The 20,197-nt window shown below is 49.7% G+C and overlaps 1 long non-coding RNA gene across 1 annotated transcript; it reads right to left on the bottom strand.

The window, feature by feature from the left end:
* Positions 1–212: 212 nt before the first annotated feature.
* Positions 213–20,069, bottom strand: LOC110355254 (uncharacterized). Its single transcript, XR_010470687.1, has 3 exons — positions 18,344–20,069; positions 14,522–14,606; positions 213–906 (listed from the first exon to the last, which is right to left on the bottom strand). It is a non-coding gene; the product is annotated as an uncharacterized LOC110355254 (long non-coding RNA).
* Positions 20,070–20,197: the final 128 nt, after the last annotated feature.

The following is a 20,197-nucleotide window of genomic DNA, read 5'->3' as shown; positions in this document are numbered from 1 at the left end:
CAGGGCACTCCTGCACCAGCAAGAGCAGCCGTTGTTGTCCTGCACTGAGGTTTACTGAACTAAACGTGCTCATGTTGGAATTAAATCCAAACTTACACCACTGATAAAGAGAGCATGAGATCATGTGAAGTCGTCTTTTGTGCAGGCTTAAGACTACACCATTCAGGATGTGACGAATACTGCTCACAAAGATTCAAGCAACCACCCAGGAGTTAATATGATTAAGATCATTTATTCCTTTTGTAATTCTAAGAAAGCTTTCAGGTTCATCAAGCGAGTGGCTTCTGTTCCTTTTATCCTGGAATGGGTACACCTACTAGAGCTCACTGCATGTCACTGTGACAAAATACATTTTCTGAGCCTTATCTAAATGAAAAAAAAATCCAAATTATTATAAACATTTCTATTCACATCAAAAGCATTTTTATTTTGCAAGCATTTCTTTGTTATTTCTTACTTAGACCTCACAGCTGCTGAGAGGGGAGCTGGCACCACTGCTCAGCCTTCCCACCTCCTGTTGCTGAACCAGGGGGGGTTCTGCTCCTGCACCAGGACGTTGGGTCACACATGCCAAAATAACCCATCCAAGCTTGGAGCTTCAGCCCCAGGAGAGTCGGGAAGCGCTGTGGGATCCAGTGTCCCAGCATTGCTCTGCCAGCTTTGCCTGTGCGCACATGGAGAGAACGTCCCTCCTGCCCCACAAGTGCCCATGACCAGAGGTGAGCAATGGCCACCAAGGTCTCTGCAGGGAGCCAGGAGGAGAGCAAGAGCCAGCAGCACCCACCTTCTGCTGAATGGCAGCTGGCCTGGTGACACATAGCCTTGGGCATCTGCTGGGCCTGATGCAGCAGGCGGAGCAGGAGATGCACTGTTGGTACTGGGATGTAACACCAGCAGGAACAGGCCCTGCGTGAGGAAACACCTTGTGCTGAGCCCTGTGCTGCTGGGACAGGGCTCCACCTCAGCCCTATGGAAACAGGGGAGACCAGAAGCTCCTTTCCAAGGACAGAGCTTGCTCAGGCCCTTGGAAGGATGGGCAAATGTGGTTGCTGGGGCCACACCTGCAGAGCAGAGCTGCAGCACATGGGTACAGATGCTGCTGCAAGATAGTGGAGTAGCACCTGGCCTGGCGATGCAAGTCCCATAGTTAACTGAGGGGCAGGTTTTCAGCAGCTTTTTCTTATTCTGCCAGTAGTGTATTTCTTCGCAGTTGCACCTCTGTGAAGACCCCACAGTCATGTTATATAAATCAGTTACTCATTGCTTCAGTGACTGAAATACCAGCCAGCCTTGGAATGGCTCAGCTAAAGCAGCAAACCTGGCAGGGGTGAGAGGGAGGACGGGAGACCTCCTGTGAGCCCAGCAGGGCGTGGGGTGCAGGCAGTGATGAGCTGAGCTGAGAACAGGCTTTCCGTCTGTCCAGGACTTGTCAGCAGAAGGAAAATTAACCTATCCAGCATATTTTAATCACAGCTGCAAGCCTGCAGGGTGCTGGGTTGACACCGGGCTGCTCCCTGCAGCTCTCCCTCCTCATGTCCAGTGAAGCCCCTTTGGCTCTCGCCACAGCAACCACATGAACTCTTCGGTCCTTCAGACTCAAGTGAGGCAGCAGAGCTGAGACCTGCCTGGGCAGAGGCAAAGCCTCCTGCCCCTGGGAGGAACAACCCCGTGCACCAGCTCAGAAGCACAGGGCTGCTCGCAGCAGCCTTCTGCCCTCCTCCACTCTTTATTTCTAAATAAATTGGTTTTAAAACACATTAGTTTCTTGGCTGATGCTACTCAACAGTTTGCACATCGCAGTGCTCAGCAATGCCCCAAGGCATGAGCCTGCTAGTGGTGTCAGCACAGTCAGTTCCTCACTGCCAGAGGTTCTTGTGCTGTCCTTGTCCCCACAGGGCCTGTGCATGGTCTGGGTAAGAGGACAGGAGGGTTTTCCCAGGGGTTCCATCCAGCCCACACAGTGCTGTGCCAGCCTGCCAAGGGCTGGCCTGGGTGTCTGCAGCGTCAGAGACCGGCTAATATCTGAATAATCGTACAAGGTAATTACAGGGTTACTTTTGCCGTCTAAAATACAGCTCTACCTCATAATTAAAAATAAAGATAATGGCAATCCTAATTATTAGGCTTTCACTAGGCTGACAGAGGCACACACGGCATTGAAAGAACTGTTCTGGCAACCTGATCTTGGTCCCCACCAGCACCTCTCCACAATGCTCCTGGGGAAGCCCAGGAAAAACTCTCCCACTGAAAAGAGAGAGTGAGACATTCATCTCCACATAAACCTCACCAAATGCCATGCAGATCTGAGGAACAAGAGGAACCTGCCCTTGAGCATCCCTCAAATTTCAACACCTGCAGCAATCCAACCTGCAGGCTGCTGCTGACACTCACCTCTCAGCCACCTCAGCAGCTGAAGCATTGCAATTTTAACGTAAGAATCATAAATTACACCATGTTTCACCTGTTAACATCCACACAGAAGATAATCATAGCCTGGTATCTCTTCATGCTTAAAATACTCTAGCAAACACACCATGTTGTTCTTCCCAGCTTTCCCAGCCGCCGCACCCTGGTGTGCTGGGAAGGGCCGTGCGGGCTGCCTCAGGCTCCTCTGCCGGGCACAGGCAGCTTCTGCTGGACGCAGGAGGGCTGAAAGGTCTCCCCGAGTTCAAGAGCAGCTGCAAGTCTTGCTCTCACTAATGATGACGCAACAAAATATTGCGTTAAAAACACCAGCCCTGCAACAACAACAAAAACTAAGCACTTTGGTACTGTTTGTAAAGCACGGCGGAAGAGATGCCAGGTTATTCCTTTCCAGCTTTTCTCACCCAATCTCTAACACAAACCAGCTGTGTTCAGTTTAGCTTTTTGCAGTCGGTGGCCATTGCAGATCCTCTCTTCTACACCTGAACAGTTGGTCTGGATCTGACCAGAGAAGTAAACCAGAATTTCTCCTTGAAACTGCTTCTTATCTCCCCACTCTCCCAGGCCAAGAGGAATGAGACAGCTCCACAACCTCCAGTCCAGAGGAACCATCAAGGCACTGAGAACTGCTGTGAGGGTGGTGATGCTCAGAGGACTCAGACCCAGCAGAGCTGAGATTCGTGAAAACTCGGATTAATTCAGAGACCACTGGATGTCATCTGTGCCCACTAAAAGCAGGTACAACACCAAAGTTAGACCAGGTTGCACAGGGCCTTGCTCAGCGGAGTCTTGAGTCTCTCCTAGGGTAGATATGACACCACGTGTCAGGGCAGCCCCTTCCAGTGCTGGACCACCCTCATTTTGAGGAATTTTTTCCGTGTATCAAATCAGAATTTATCTTGCCACAATTCGTATCCCTTGCCTCTTCTCCATGTACCTCTGAGCCCCACCTTCTCTGTGCTCTCCTTGGAAGCAGCTGTAGCCAGTTTGGCCTTCTCATCTCCAGCCTGGACATCCCTGGCTCTTGCATCCTCTCCTGCTACATCCTGTTCTCCAGCTCCAGAACCATGTCCATGGCCTCCAAGGGATACGCTCCTGTCTGTCAGTCTCCCTCTTGCCCCGAAGACCCCAACACTGGACACAGTCCTCCAGGTGCAACCTCATGAATGCTGAATCCAATTAAGACCCCACCATTAGAGGAAAGACACTTTTGCAAGCTCTGTCTCTGCCTTTGCCTTGCAAGATTAAGACTTGAGCAAGGACTTAAAGGGCTCAAGTACATGTCCTGTGTGTAAGCTCTGAGCTGAGGGCCTGCTGCTGGGGTGTGAAGGATAAAAATTTAGTTCTTGGAGGCCTGTCCATTTGGGGAGACAGCAGATTTGCCCATACTCCTTGATGAGTCTCTTCAGGAGTGTGCATGGGTCCCATTCACATGTGCAGCCGGTGCTTCCCAGCAGCAACACCATCAATTTCAACCAGACAAAAGACATCAAAGCTCCCTCCTAAATAAATCCACATCCCCAGCCCTTAGTTTATCACAAAGCAGATCAGATTCCTCTCAACAGATGGGGCTGGACCTGCAGAGGCAAGTGTGATTGCTGGGAGGTGGGCCTAGGACTTGAGGTGCATAACCCCCAGGGTTTTGCACTGCAGCCAGGCACCTCTGGGGTCTGCTTGCAATACTGCATTGAAAACAACCAAGCAAAGCTGGGGCTGCTGCAGCGCTGCCTTTGCTGCTGTGCAGGCCAGATTGCTGAAAAACAGGAATAAAAGCGATAAAGTGCAAACGTCTGAGAACCAAGGAGCACTGAGATAAGGTACATCACAAAGGCAGCCCTACAAGCCAGCTCCCCATCAGGTGACTGTGCCCCATTGACCCTGTCCCCCCATCCCTGCTCCCCCTCCCATCTTCCCCCAGAACGCCCCCTGGCCAGCTCTGATGCTTTCATGCTTAGTCCCTATGTAAAAGCAGCCAGGAGCAGCTTACCCCATGTATCTGGGCTGTGACTGAGAAGCACCAGGGCCAGGTTTCCTCTTCCTCCTGGTTAATCAGTGCTAATTGATTGATTGGAACTCACCCCCTGTGCTGCTGCTTGGAAGAAGAGAGGCAGCACCACTCTGCCTCAATGGAGCACATGTGACTTACTTGCCTTCAGAAAGCCACCAGCATCCTTTCAAAAGCAGCTGGGCATGTTGCCCAGCGTAACAAGAAATCATCATTTCAGTGTGACCCGGGGCGGCCACATGCCTGCTGATTACTCTGACACTTCTGCCTGGAGAGAGACCAACAGTGACAGTGCCTAAGTGTCGCTCAGGTGTGGTGGCCATGGGTTGTCAAGAGCCTTGAAACCCTCTTTCCTGACCTTGTGCTGCACCGAGGCCTCTCGGTGCATTTAGTACGTACCACCCAGGACAGTTTTTTCCACCATCCTTCCCCTGGAGGTGTGAGGGATCTGGAGAACAAAACCAACATGGCAACCTAGTATTTCTGTCCAGGGCTGGAGCAGCACTGGGGAGGACGGCGGGTGCCCGGCTGCCCCAGAGAGCAGGCAGCGGGGGCCGGAGGGGAGCGGGGAAGGAAGTGGTGGTTTCCATCAGCAGCAGGAGGGGAAATCCAGCAAGACGGCTGCTTCGTCAGTGCCTGAGCCTCCCAGCAGGTCACGTCATCTTGCCGAAAAAGTAGCTCGTGCTGGGAAAGTTAAAAATTGACTCGGGATTATTTAGTCACCAGCCACAAACTGGATTACGGGCATGAACAGAGTGCCGCCCCGGCACCCTCAGCACCCAGAGGCAGGCTGCCTTGGCTCTCGCACGCCTTGTCCCCTCCTGTCCCTGGCAGTGTGGGATGGGGACATGCAGCTGGCAGCCCTCGAAAGGCAGCTCCAGCCAGACAGAAATCCTGCGGCCGCGCTCCCCTCGCCTGCCACAGCAGCGGCAACGCCGGCCTCTGCTCTGCCTGCGCCCAGCCCAGGGCCGGCTTGGGCCACAGCCGCCCTGCGCATCACTGCAAGCCTGCAGAGAGAGGGGACGTGCCCAGGGGACATACCGGGGCTGGGGGGAGATGAGCCACTGAGCTGGTGGGAGCAGGCTGAGGCTTTCTGATTCAGTTATTCCCCTCCAACTGGGAGCACTCTCCGACATCCTTCCAGGATATCGCATGGTTCAGAGATGAGGCTGGCCTCAAATGCCACAGTTTTGTGCATTTTAAGACAGGAGGAAGGTGCTCCAAGAGGCCACAAGAAAGGGGATGGCAGGATCCCAAGAGACTCCCCCTTACCCCCCACCCCGGGCAGAGGCGCAGTGCTGCCAGGAAAATTGAGTTAAAAGGTGCGGTGGCATCTTCCCTTGCCCCATGAGGGTTGCAGGACATGACCATCTGGTGGTCAGCAAAAGGAGACCAGCGATTCTGGACAGCCTTCTCTGTTCTGCTGTTACCTTCTTTTTAAAACCTCTTCAGGGTGCGAAGAAGTAGGGAGGAAGCCAGAGAAGTGGTAAAGGCGGTGATCTCAGATCTGCTGGCCATTGACTTGCTGCTCACCAAACAGAGTTGGCAATTAACTGTCTAAAAAGCGGAGCATGAAGGAGAGCTCAAGGAAGGATCAATCAGCTGTTTCACATAAAATAAGCTGTTCTGGATTGCTGTGGTCACCTAAGAGTGAGACATCAAGGGACAAAAAGCTGGGAGAGATATCTTTCTTAAACTCCATTTTAAGTCACATGCCCCAAATGTAACTTTCCATCCCACATTGTTTTGGGGGGACGATCTGCTCAGGTCTGCAGGGAGGATTCTGCAGCTTCTGAGAGAAAGGACCTCTCTGGTCGTAGGCTTGTAACTGGCAGCTTGAATTCAGCCTGTCAGATAAATGTGGATTAGATTCAGGCTAAAGTACTGGTTGTACTGGTACTAGAGAAATGTTTTGATCCTTGCCAGAGAAACAAATTACTAGACGGGTCTCCCTGTCATACAGTGCACTGAGCGCTCCAGCCTCGGTCCAGCAAAGTGACGACATGCCCCATACACAGCACATGGAGATTCCCACGGAAGTCGGCATAAGAGGCCAACACCCTCCAAATCAGGCCACCAGCAAGCCATGAAGGAGAAGCCATCAAGCGGCAAATAATGCAATTGCTGGATATGGTTCTTCAGAGTGATGAAGCAGTGAGTCACAGCCATTTCCCAGTCGATACACCTTTGGTCTGTAACACTGGTTTTCACTGCAAACATTTTAAGTTGCTCCAGTATGTGCCTCACCCTTCTTATTTACAGGAATTAGTGAGGCATTTCATAAAAAAAAAGGGGGGGAGGGGCTTCCTATTAAAGCAAGGAAACAATGACAAAGCAAGAGATATTAGTGATAAAAAAGTACAGCTTGCCTGGCAAAACAGCTATCCTATTATCTCATTGACAAGGCACATACAGGAGAAATTATAAATAGCAGCAGTGGTAATGCCTGGGAGTTGCACCTTGGCACTGCTGTCTCTGGCCACCCCTTCCTGGCTCCCGTTGGCAGTGACGTCCAAGGGCAGGGACAGCAGACAGATGGAAAATCTCTGTCAGCTCTCTGAGCTGCTCTGTCGGGCAGCCCTGAGCCCAGCGCTCATGGGGACACAGCAGGCAGGCGAACCCTGACACCCGATCCCAGGCGAAACGGCAGCGGAGAACAAGGCTCTTTGTTAGGAAACACGGGTTTTCTCAGTGCAACTAGCTGAAAGGCACAAGGGGAAGAGTCAGCAGATGGAGATAGTAATTGTTTTTAACTGGTTGTCCTGATGCTTGAGATGACGGTGTAAAATGCACCCTTGGCTACAATAATCCCCGTTCACAGCAGGGAGAAAGGCATTGTGCCACTACTATGATATTGGACCAAAGAAAGGCAGGAGGAGAGCCAGGAGAGCTGCTGTAGGCTGGCTCTCGGGCCACACCTGGGAATGGGGAACACCATTATTAATTTCTATCAGGAGGGCTTCATTAAGAGTGTAACCGTGTTATGGAGAACAGTGAAGGAAACAGCCTGTGCACCACCCTGTTGACTGCATATTTTTTCAAAGATGCTGAAGACATGGATATATACAAGCATTTAATTGCATGACCCTCGTGATATGGGACAGACACAGACCCCACCCCAGAACCAGCCTGGTATTCCAGAGTAGTTGCAACAGGATCCCACTTTCTTTTGGGTTTCAAACCAGCACACATCACTGGGAGCAGGGGGAGCAGATCAGTCCCAACCAATGGCTCAGCTGACTGACAGTAACTTGGGAGCCTTGGTAATCACAAACATGTTACCTTGTTCAGAGTCAGGCCAAGCTCAGCAGGTGGGATGAAACTTGCTAACTTAACTTGACTGCTTCAGATTCTGTGTGCCTAGCCTAAGATCTGTGTTCAGCCAAGATACTGACTCCTGGCTCTAAAACCCAGGCAAACTTCACCTACCCACCCTCATGTGAAGGCTGTCTGCGTGGGGCAAAAGGAACTGATCTCATGGATCGAGTGAAAAGCGCCGAGTGCATCTCCTCCAGCCCACCGCAGCCGTGGGCACGTGGAGCAGTTGCACATTGCAGCGGGACTCCAGCAGTGTCCCCTCCACTTACAGCAGGGTCTGGGCACCACAGTGCCAGCTGGTCATCTGCCACTCCAGAAAAGAAAGTCTAACTGGGCCAAAAATATAGGGCACAGCTCATTTCCAACAGATGACCTCACTGATGTGTTAGTTGTGACACCTAATGATGGTCAGTATGGCAACAACCCCTGGGTGAGATGCACGGCACACTCCAGTTTATGACCAGCACAAGGAGGCAGTATGTACTCCAGCCCTTTGGTGGAAAGTGTGATGTTCTGCACCAAATGCAAGACCAAGCTTGGACCGCCCTGTTCCCCTTTTTGTCTTCAAAGCTGATTTCTTCATTGATGCAAAATCTCCACAACGACAACAGGAAACACTTTAAAAACAGGCTGTGGCTGAAAACCACTGGCCCAGCAGCTGCTTGCAGGTGGAGGGCTGGGGCATGGGAAGCCACACCAGCCTCCAAGAGTTGGTGGCTCGTGTTTTGCAACCATGTCCTGGCCATAAATCTGTGTCAGCAGAGAGTGGGGCAGCAAACAAGGGGCTCCAAATAGCCCAAGTGAACAAGCAGGAATCTGGCAGGAAGCTGAGTGAGAGACAACCCAATAAAGATATGATGTAATTTAAAAAAAAAAAAGTAGCTCAGAGAACAGGAAACTCTTGGGTGGGGCTTTTCTTCTGACCACCTTGCAAATATGAAAAGGAGGATGAAGAGAAGTGATCTGCAGATGCCTGTGGTGTGGGCAATGCACAGGGAGGAAGGGGAGGCTTCAGAGAGCCCCACCAGCAGCAGCTGGCAGTGAGCTGAGCGAGGCGTTCCCCTACTGATGGCTGCCCTGCTCTCCCCGGGCAGCTGGGCTCACCTCTCCTGGTGGCCCTTGGGCTCGCATCAAGGAGTTCCTGCAGATTGCTTAGAGGTGCTTGGAGATGTCCCAAGGCTGTGCCCTGCCTGCACCATGTGCCTGTTGCCTCAGCCAGGACTGAGTATCCCCAGGAAATCTCCTTCCCCCATGTTGTCTTCGCCCACGGCACAGTCAGAGGATGGCAGGGAGGAGGGGTGCAGGGCACCTGGCTGCTCTGACTTGCTCTGTTTAGGGTAATGGCAAACTCTTTCCTTAAGGGAAGGGAGTTGTACAACCAGTTGTGTATTCCTGCCTTCTGCGGTTTCTCATCACACAACCCTGCTTTCTGATAAACCAAGCGATACATGTCAGGCCCTCTGTTTGCTCCCCAGCAGCGGGAATTGGTGGGTAAATCCTGTTTATAAAAATGCTGGCTTTCATGGGGGCCCTGTAATAAAAACAGAAGCGGAAAGGGAATAGACAGGAAAATCGAAGTGCTGAGATGCGGGACACATACGAGTAACTGGACATTGGGTACAGTGTGGAGGTAAATCCCTTTCCACGGTAACAAAATGCAGATGAGAAAGCCTTTCATCAGGGTGCTCCAGCCTCAACCACCATTTGGCTACAGTAGCAGAAGGCTTCATCTATCATGAAGAAGTGATGGTGGGGTAAACAAGCAGAATTATACAGAAAATAAGAAAAGCCAAAGCTAATTAGCAGCAGAGCTTCCCATAGTGTAGTCTGTGTTGGGACACTCACGCCTCACTGGGGTTGCTCCTTCTGGCGCAGAATACAGGATTGTTTTCACTCTCAAAATGGACAGGATTACTCAGAAAGTGAGAATGAAGAGCCCTGGGAATCCATCCCTGTTTTTCAGCTCCACATTCCCATAGCCCAAGGGCAGCTGCAGATACTCCTCCTAAGGAGCTGTTCTCCTTAGTTTCCATGACAATTTTTGTGATGAATTCTACCTGGATTTGGAGAGGTTTTGGATTAAAACCTGGCAACATCCTGGCTGTGCTCCTCTGGAGAAACGGAGCTGTCAAGTCTGAGCTGTTCAGCCAGGTTTTATGAAAATGGGGAGGAGGGATTGCTTTTAAGCAAAACAGCTAAACAGCAATAACTCGGTTTCGAAGATCAGTAACCTGGCTGCAGTGGCACTGTTGCAGGAGACAGAGGTGGTTGTTAAACTCCTTTTCAGCCCAGGGAGGCTGTGCTGCTGCCACACACTGCCAGCTGCAGCACCAGGGAGCACAGGGACTGCTGAACAAAACCCGGTGTGAGCCCCACAGGGCAGCGCTGTCGGAAAAGACACAGAGGAGTTAGAGCTTGCCCAGTCCTCCCTGTTCAGCTATGCCAGCATCAGCACCCTTGGGCTTTGTACTTTGCTAACACGGTATGTAAGATGATTTCGGATCACTCCACTCAGTCCTTACTGCAGATCCCTGCCAGCATGCCATATTGATACCTGCTCATTCATGCCCATGCAGTGTGCATCATAGGCAAAGAATGTCAGCAGCAGAGCTGGAAGGTGCAGCTGGATGAAACAGGATTGTTCTTATGGAGAGAAATACATGGGGAAAAAAAAAAATACCACCTAGTAGAAACTAGTCTATATCCATATGTAAGCCAGATCCTTGCGACTGTCAAAGCCCTGTTGTTTGCATTTCTGCCTATCCAAATCAAAGACTTTCACACTCGAGTCCTCTGAAGTACCTGAGCATCCCTGCTGTCAGCACTGAGGCACCTGACCTGGGGAAGACCTTCATACCTCGCAAGGGGCACAGCAGTGCAGGAGAAGATGGCAGCAGTGAATTCCCACCAGGTGAAGATCTGCACCGGGGCAGCTGTCCTCATGCTGGCTGGACACCCTGCGTGCTGCACGCCTAGCTCTGCGGCACTTTTGGCAAAGGTGTCGGGTGTCTCTGTGCCACGGAACGCACATACATGGCTCAGTCACTGGTACCCTGCAACAGACAGAGCCATTCACCACTTTCCTGAGCTCTGGATTAATTTTTAGTCTGCCTTTCATAAAGGCAAGAGACTTGTATAATCCCAAGGCCTGTCTGCCTGTTTTTTTCCCCAGAATCCCCAGTTAAACATGATTGAATTGATCAAATTTAGCCAAGATGCCTCAAATATACTGGAGTTCCTACTGACAGTCAGTGGCTGGCCACAGAAGAGAGAGAAAGAGAGACCCCGTATCAGTGACCCTGTCCATGGAAAAGGAGTCTGAGCTCACCTGGCAGGAGCTTGGTTTGATGGCAGACGACACATCACTCGGCACATGCCCCACCCCCCCTCAGCACATGGGCACGGCTGGGGTGGCCATGCCGCCCTCTGCCTCTGGCCCAGCAACAGCATCACCAGCAACTCAGGGGAAGTTGAGAGCCTGGTTTTATCTGTTCAACAGCATGTTTCCTGATGCTGTCAAAAAGCGGCAGCTTGCAGTGCACAAAAAGTGCATTTTCCTATGTTCATACAATATTTCTTTGGGTTGTTTTTGCAATTACATTTTTAGTTGCTGTTTCTATTTCATTTTCCTCTCTCTTTGGGTGTAACTGCACTCATGCTACCCCAGTTAAGAATCACTGGCCATTTAATAGTTCACTTTTCATTTTAAGCAGTCACATTTGTACAGTGCTACATCATTAGCTAATTTGTGAATTACCAGCATTGTTACCAGCCCTCTGGGGCTGCAAGTGACTGGACTGGTTTGACTCCCATAAGAGGGGGAGCAGAGTCCCTCTCAGCTGGGAGGAGAATCTGTTGAGGAGCCAAGGATCACCCTGTGGTCACCTCAGCGGGTAGAAGAGTTCCTGATCCATTTCCAGATCAGCTCTCCCCTTCCTCCACTCACTGGCTTTGTTTCTTTGCAGACTGGTACCAAACCCAAGGGGAAAGAAGCTAACCTGGCAAAAGGGACGGAGGCAGCTCTGCAAGTCTAAATTGATGCCCTTGCAAGACACAAAAGCAAAGTGTGCTTTGCGTAACACAGCAGTGGGAGGCAGATTTGGGCCATCAGAGAGACTGAGGTTCTTAGCCAGACACCCACCATCTATTTTCCACACCAGCTGGGCCCTGCCCTTCTGTCAGGAGAAAGGGGACAGGAGCCAAACATGCTAGATGTTAAATCCTGCCCCAGGCAACTCTTCTGGCTCTTGTTCAAATTCCCCTGGCTCTGAAGAAGGGTCTGCTCACCCACTCTGGGCATCACAGAAGTCCTCTTCCCATCAGATCACTTCTCAGCCCCAGGGTCTGAAGTCCCTCCTGACACATCATCTCTCCTCAGGCCTTTTGCCAACACTCAGCCCTTTCACCTGTCTCCTTCCCTTACATTCTCCCCCTCTTTTTGGTAAAACAGGGTGAGCAAACAATTTGTGCTAATTACTCCTCCAGAATTGTGCTGCAAAAGAGTAATTTCACAGGAGGCTGTAAGGCCAATTAACATTTTACCAGCACTGAAACAATCCCCCTTTGTTCCTGGGCCATGTAACCTGTACCCTGCACCCTGCTGCTTATCTTGTGTCAGCTCTGACTCTTCAGCAGATTTAAGTCACTAAAACATCTGAAACTAACTCGCTAGAAACAAACAAACAAACAAAACCAAACCACAACACCACAACTAACCAAACCCTACAACCAACCAGTTCCTAAGAGGGAAGTGGTCAGGACTACATGGGCTAGAGTACATGAGAAAGCCATGAGGACAAGGGCAGAAAGGAGCAGGAAAGGGCAATGGTCCTTCTCACAGTAGCAGCAAGTCTCTGGGTATTGTCAGCCGCTGGTGGAACCACAAATGGTCAGTCAGTGCCCTCTAAAGGATGGTCAGGCAGGGCCATACTCCCTGTCTTCAAAACCACCAGGTTTGGCCATGTCACATCCTGACTGTAACACAAAATGCACTGGAATCCACAGACACCACAAAACACAACAGAACAGTTACTATGATATATACCAATGGCAGTACCTTACTTCCCACCTCTTACAGGTACGAGCATTATTATAAGGCAGTTATGAATTGCAGTACAATCCCTTTGAACTGAGAGAAAAAAATACTGTGGCATCAGTGGTGAGGGGACCAGGGTCAGCTTTGGCCAGAAAGCCCATGTCCTACCATAGGTGAGCTGTCTGTCTCCTTTCACTAGTGAGAGCCACAGTTTGATGATATAATAAATAGAGCTGTAATGTCCTAAAATTGGGTTAAAAGCAGTGTGTGACATGAAGCACTCACTGATATAAGCTCTTCGTGGTGGATCCAAACAATGATGACGGTTTAATTTCATACTAGCAGGCTTTATGCAGGTTCTGTCACCATGTGTCCAGGGCAGGGTTTCGTGGCACTTCATACAGCTAATTTGGAGGTTTCACCAGCTGTTCCTTCGTGCTCTCCACCTGGCCCTTTTTCCTGAGTCACCAGCTTCCTTCAAACACAGAGCAACTTCTCTCTGGGCACCAGCTCTATGCAGGTCTATCCCTGCCTCAGATATCAGGTTTTGTGTCCAGCTCCTGCAGAAGATGTTTGCCCAGACCCTCCTGCAACTGATGCAACCTTTTCAAGTCACCCTGGAAATGTGGGTGCAGCACAGAAACTGTGCTGGCAGAGGGAGAAGGGAGCCTGGCAAGCAGGTCTGCAAGGTTCTGAGGTGGGTGCAGCATGATGGAGCTCATATGCATGGACCAAGGTGAAGAGTAAGAGTTCAACCAAACCAGCACAGACTCAATAGGAGTTCATTCAAGCATGATTCTCATTATGAGGGTCCCATAAGGGCTTATTGTCACCAGCCAACACCTCATGCTGTGCTTGAGCTGTGTCTCCATGCCCCACACACACCTTCCTCAGCAGACATCCTTGCCAGCCCACACTGCTGCCGCAGACCCACCCAGGGCAGCAGGAGGAACTGCGCAGCCATGCATAGAGCTTAGTCCAGCCCCAAGACCCTGGCAGCCACACTGCCCCTCTCTGTCCTCTCCCTGGCTCAGTTTCACCAGGTCTGTGAATCATATTCTACTTCAGTTTCCCTTTGCCTATTGGTTTTCCTCTTTGTACTTCATTTTCAAATGGTCCTTGCACTTTTCTTTGGCTCACCACTGAGTTGCAATAATTAGTTCTGGGCTGCCAGAGCCTGCAGGGCTGTGCTGGAGGAGCTGCAGGTTGGCATGTCAGGGACAGCCAGGTTTTGGCACTGAGTTAGATGATGTCTGGCTACTGATTCAAAGGTGGCCAGACTACTATGAAATGGTAAAAGGGCCTGGAATAAGACCCGTGAGAAAAGTTTAGTGGAAAGCAACATTCATGGAGTAAGAAACACAGAAATATATCCTGCATGTGGGCAATCTCAAGTCATACTGAACAGCTAAACGACCTCATGTAGAGAAATCGGCCAAAGCATCTCTTGTGATTTGGTTCTGCCGGTTCTTGTGGCAAATGAATGAACTGTAGCTTGTGCAGTGAAGTCCATGTTTTCTCTCAGGCAACACACACTTATGCTACTGCCATGAGCCTTTTGCAAAAGGAATATACAGACAAAATCTCCACAACATGAAAGGACTGGCACGCCATCGTGCACATGGCAGAACAATAGCAACCTGTTCCAGAATAGGGAGCAGCAGGTTGGTACATGGTGGCACAAAAACCACTGTGACATGTACATGCTAATTTAGCAAAGTCCATCCAAAACAGATTACCTGTTCATGCCAGAGCTCACTCCAGTCTGACCCACTCATTAAGCCAGCACCACAAGACCAGCATGAACGCTTTCCAATGCATGCCCTGCAAGAGAGATATGGCTTTGTTAGGAGAAAAGTAGTTGGGGGAAAAAAAACAAAACCACAACAACAACAAACAGGAAAGGAGAAGGTCAAAACTTCTCACTGGGGACAGAACAAGAAGGAACTACAAAAATGGGAACTTAGGTCAGACATTAGGAAAATAATTTCCACGTTAAGAAGTAAGGCCCCCGGAACAGACTGACTTGCAGATTACTGAGTTGCCATCCTTGGAGGATTTCTATGAAAAAGCTTGAAAACTCTTGGTCAGAATGATACAATGTTCTCACCTGGGGAGAAAACGGACTAGGACACTTACCATGCTTCCTTCCCGTGTCTTCCTCCTCCTCCTCCCTCCCCAAATCCCCCAATTCTGCATCTTTAACAGTCTACAATCTGTCATTATCTAGAAATGTGGCAGTAACTCTGTTTCCCCAAGCATACAACACAAGTCACTGTGTGGCATTTCGAGGACACTCAGGAAGACCAGCATGACACTCAAACATTTTTGCTTTGAGTACTTTGGCTCTTAAGGAACAAACTGATGAAAGGAGAAAGCCTCAGACTAAGCAATTCTCATTCTAGCTGGTAAAGGGCAGAGGAAAAGAGAAACACTAATCTGTTTTTGACAATACCTTAATTTTGTGGTTTCTAAGCGAGGGGTGTGGACTGTATCTGGCAGAGGAGAGAGAAATGGAGCGGAGTATGTGGCCGAGGGGAGGTGGCTGGATCAGGGACAGGGGTGGTGCAGCATGAAGCTCATACTCAGGGAAGGAAGAAGGAGTGACAGACGAGACGCAGCTGGAGACCTGGATCAGCGGTGACAGCCAGGCAGGGCCTGTCCCCCTCCTGCACCATCCCCCTCCTCCAGACAGAACCATCCCAGAGACCTCTGTGCCCAAGCCAGACCTGGCTCCAGGGCCTCTTCCTTCACCCATCCATCTTTCCAACAGTATCTCCCAGGGCTTGAGACTTAACTAGTTCTTAGAGTGAGGAGGGGGAGACACAGCATACTCCTGTGGAGATCTGAGGGGAAAAATGCTGCGATATTCCAGACCAAACTCAGCTCAGCACCTTCCCATTCCCCCGGCTGCACTTGGCATCAGAAAAACAATCCCACCACACACACCTGTTGCTTTGTTTTCTTCAGGCACATTATCAAGTAATTCACTATTACCTTTCCCATGTCATGACTGCCTGATACTTCTTTGCCCACTTGTTGTCAAAATGACTTCTCCACAAGTTCAGTAAACAGACATACAGTTCTTTGTATAAGTGAAGAATACTCCCCAAACAGCCTCAAAAATAAGAAAGCAAAACTGCTTTTGCCCACGTTCGAGAAAATTCAAAATACAGAGCTCTGAGGTCTTGATGTAAGCTTTATTCCCTTTTTTATTAAAGAAATTACTCAGAATTTGGCACTGGCTCTGCTCAGGAGATTACCTAGCACTGACAAGCCTATCTGGCCTAAGTAGGCTGCCAAAAGCAAACAGCGCTATCAGCTCAGCACTCAGTTTAAAGAAAACGGCACTCCCCTTCAAAAGGTTCATGTTCGCCCTTATCTCTTCACACAGACCATCAAGGTTTTAGCTTTCACAATGCTCTTTTAGCACACAGCGCTGCTCTGTAGCTAAACAGAAAAGGAAAATGATGAGATGTGAAAGGGATCATGCAGCTCCTCAACACAGAAGCACAGTATGTGTATTCTGAGCAATAAAACTTTATTTTTTAAAAGCAACTATCAGCTGTGTTAATTTAAAAAAATGATCTTTGATATTAGCATTTTTCAGACGCAATTTAAAAATGCTTCCCACAGCTAACTACAAAGCTGGAGTGCAATACAGCGTATATCAAAAAGTCATAATTCCTAGGCAACAGAGAGGAAACTTATTGAAGTCTGAACACATTTTAGTAACCTTCCTATTCCCATGATAGCCTAGAATAAAAAATAATTGCGTTCACAAATCATAATAGCATTAGCACAAAAGAAAAACATTGTTTCTACTTAAGAGCTTTAAGCTATAAAAGATCTTTCTTTAACTTTGGTAGAACTTACGTTTAGAAAATACCTATCCACGTAGTCTAGAATATTAATCAACTGTTGTGAGTGAAAAATGCTGTGTAAACTTTGCTCTTTTTCCTATTTGGTAGTTCTACTAACATTTCACTGAAAGGAGGCAACCTGTCCATCAGGTAATTTGTCTTATCAGGATTGTGAAATACTTCAAAGATTTATAATTAAAGAATAATTAGCCCTCATTCAATTCCTGTTTGGCTTAGATTCTCTCAAGCTGACAAAGGAAACATTGAGTTATGTCTTCCAGCTAAATATCAAGCCTGAGATTTGAAAAAAAAAGGCAGTTTCTGTTAAGAGGACCAACGTCTAGGCCCAGCCACACGTGTAACACCTGCAGTGACAAAGCACACACTGGGCCTGGGCGATAAGCCCAGCCCACGAGACAAGCGTGCTACAGCAGCTTTTATCAGTGGCAGCTGGGACCAGCAGATCTAAAACAGATCTTGGAGAGACGCAAATGAGAGTATCAGGTAACACTCAACAAGGGCTCTCCTACCGGGACCCCTTCCAGACCCCAAACCTCGTCTGGGACTCCGGACTGCAGTTCTGGGAGGGCAATCTGCAGAGCCATGCATGCAACCATTCACATACTTTATGAGATTTAATTCTAAATGACTAGCAGAATTTGCCAGCACCAGAATCTAAAGCTTAATGCAAATGTGCCTCAACCATAAACCCATCCTTTCATGTTGCCTTAAAACACTTAGGCCACATCTTGAAAAGAAAACTTAATACATTTGTTACAGGAGGAGGACAAGATAATTGTTTTGGACACCATCAGCTAACTAGACCTGCCTCCTACTGTGAAGCTTTTTCTTCTCACAAATTATGTCCAAATTTCCTGTTTAACACTTCACAATGGTACCACGGTATGGGGGGAACAGACAGCAAAATTTTACTAACCATTACATCCTTGCTTCAATTCAAAGCAAAAGGAGCACAATCTATGAGGACAAGACACAAACAGCATGTTATTTTGCCAAAAGAAGAAATACTAGAAATGCTTAGTTAGAAAGCTTCAGTGCTTTTGAATAATAATTTGAACTTTGCTGGCTACCCATCTAAGGTTAAGAGTGCCTTTTTACTGCTTTAACAGCATTTGGTGTTAGAAAACTCCAAAGTCAGATTTTGTCAAGAGACTAACAGCAAGATCACAGAAAAGTCCCTCTCTGCCAAACAGAACTTGCAATTTTCTTTTTTTTTTTTTTTTTTAAATTTGGCCAGAGAGAATAAATGCTCTACCATGCTCTGGGCTCTTTATTGCCATCATCCAGGAGTGCTGACAGAAACGGAGTGACCTAACTCACATGAAAGAGCAAGAACACGCCTAGGCAAGAATAAATATGTGAGCGTGTGCTCAGGTGCCAACAGCAGAGAAGTGCAAAAGCAATAGCAGTACAGAAAAGGACAGTCTGAGGACAGATGTGCATCAGAACCCCAGGTAAGGAAGGGCGAGAGAAGAAACAGGAACAGTAAATAGTACGTTCTAGAGAGGGCATTATAAACCAGTATTGAAACTAGATTTTTCCTTTTTCCAACAAAAATGACAGTTTAAATTTTAACAAAGACATCAGACGCTATAAGATACTGTTGAGTTTGGCTGTTTGCTTTACTCATCCGACAGCAGCAACCATTGCTAGAGAAGGGCCAGCAGAAGAGGACACCTTTGCTTGTCAGCTGCTTCCCATGCAAAGTCAGGATCCCAGTTTAAAACAGGAGGGCTGAATGAAGATGTGATACTGTGCCGTGAAACAAGTGGGGAGATGCCAGTTCTGCCGTGGGTTGGGTGACCTCCAACAAGGGGCAGCAACACTGCAGCAGCTGCTGAATGCAAGTGGAATCCTTCACAGGTGACAGCAAAATTCCACAAGTACTCCCTCCTACGGCTCTATTTAAACCTGGGATGGCAAGTACCAGGGAAAGAAAAATAAAACAAGATACGAAAATGCAGACAATTATTCCTCTCTCTGTTGAAAACACATGCTAAACAAAAAATAACTAAACAAACAAAACAACAAAAAAAGAACACACGCACACAGAAGAAATACTACATTAAAGAGCTGTGATCTCCAAGACTTCTGCAAATCTAAGGTCTGGCTTCTTGCTTTACACTTGTACTAACTGGCATGGCAGGAATGAAGCACATTTGATATTTCATTTGGTTCTACGCTTTTGTAAGAATCTGAAACACATTTAATTAGTTGTTAATAGAAAACCATAGAATTCTTAAAGATAAAGAAAAAAAAACGTTTTTTCATGAAAGGCTTCACTCTTCTTAGGCATAAGATGCTAGCTAAAAATAAACCAGCAGTATTCTTGTCACAGGTTTTCTAAACTCCACCAGATCGCAGCTTCTCTCTGAAAAATTCTTTATATGGCACAAATCCTGATACTCACTGGACAAACTTCTAACAGGACATAATTTCGCCGTATCGCCCCCCCAAACCACCTGTAACTGCAGATGCCACACACACGTGCAAAAACTACAAGATTGGGAGCCAATACCTGATACTATTCGATTTACAAGCAAAACTTTAATGTTTTAAAATACAGCAAGTACATACATCACAATTAAGAAACAACCTGAGTAGAACCTAAACTCTGTTTCCACTAAAACCAGCTCTGCCAAACTATTGAGAATCCTTTTCCTGAACCCTTTTCCCGCTTCTTCAGCACAGCCCGGCACCCCGCGAAGGCGCAGCTGTGGTTTGCACGGCTCGGGGCTGGCTGAAGGCGCCGCCGGAGCTGCAGCGCACGGCTCTGGAACGCAGGTGCGAACACACCCGCTCGGGGGGTGCCGTCCCCTAGCGCCAGGTCAGCCTGGGCAACGCCCGCGGGAGGCCCGGGCCTGTGCGCCGCAGGGACAGCTCCCGCTCGCTGCGGACCGCGCAGCCGGCACCCCGAGCAACGACACCCGCCCCGGCACAGGCGCGGCGCTGGGAGGCGCGGCGGCGCAGGACGCCCGCTGCGGTTGGACAGAGAGCCCTGCACGGAAAAGGGAGCACAGAGACACCGCCCGGGGCGGGCACGGCTCTCCCGCGCATGCGCCGGAAGGGCCCATCCCCTTCCGGCCGGCACGCGACCTTCCTTGCCCGCCTGCGCCCGGCCCGCTCCCCGCACGGGCAGCCCGAGGCGCGCGCGAGACGAGACGGGACGGGGCGTGGCGTGGCGTGGCGTGGCGTGGCGTGGCCGGGCGCGACGCGGCGCACGCGCACGGCCGCTCAGCCCGCGCGCCGTCGATCCGCTCAGTGCGCACGCGCGCCCTGCCCCGCCGGCGCCCCGCCGCCCCCCCCCGCTGCGCACATGTGCTCTCACGCAGGCGCATGCGCCCTAGCGCCGAGCCCCACCGCCCCCGGTGACGTCGCGAGGCGCAGGCGCCCTCCCGCCCGGCCATTTCCCCCCCTCGACCGCCGCGCATGCGCCACAGCGGCCGTGGCGCCGGCAACGCGCGTCTCTCCGCCCTCCCCCGCGGCGGCGCCTGCGCGGTGCGCGCGCTCGGTGCGTGGCGTGCGGAGCGG

The sequence above is a fragment of the Columba livia genome, chromosome 2, assembly GCF_036013475.1.
Source record: "Columba livia isolate bColLiv1 breed racing homer chromosome 2, bColLiv1.pat.W.v2, whole genome shotgun sequence".
Lineage (NCBI taxonomy): Eukaryota > Metazoa > Chordata > Aves > Columbiformes > Columbidae > Columba > Columba livia.
This window is presented reverse-complemented; position numbering and strand designations above follow the sequence as displayed.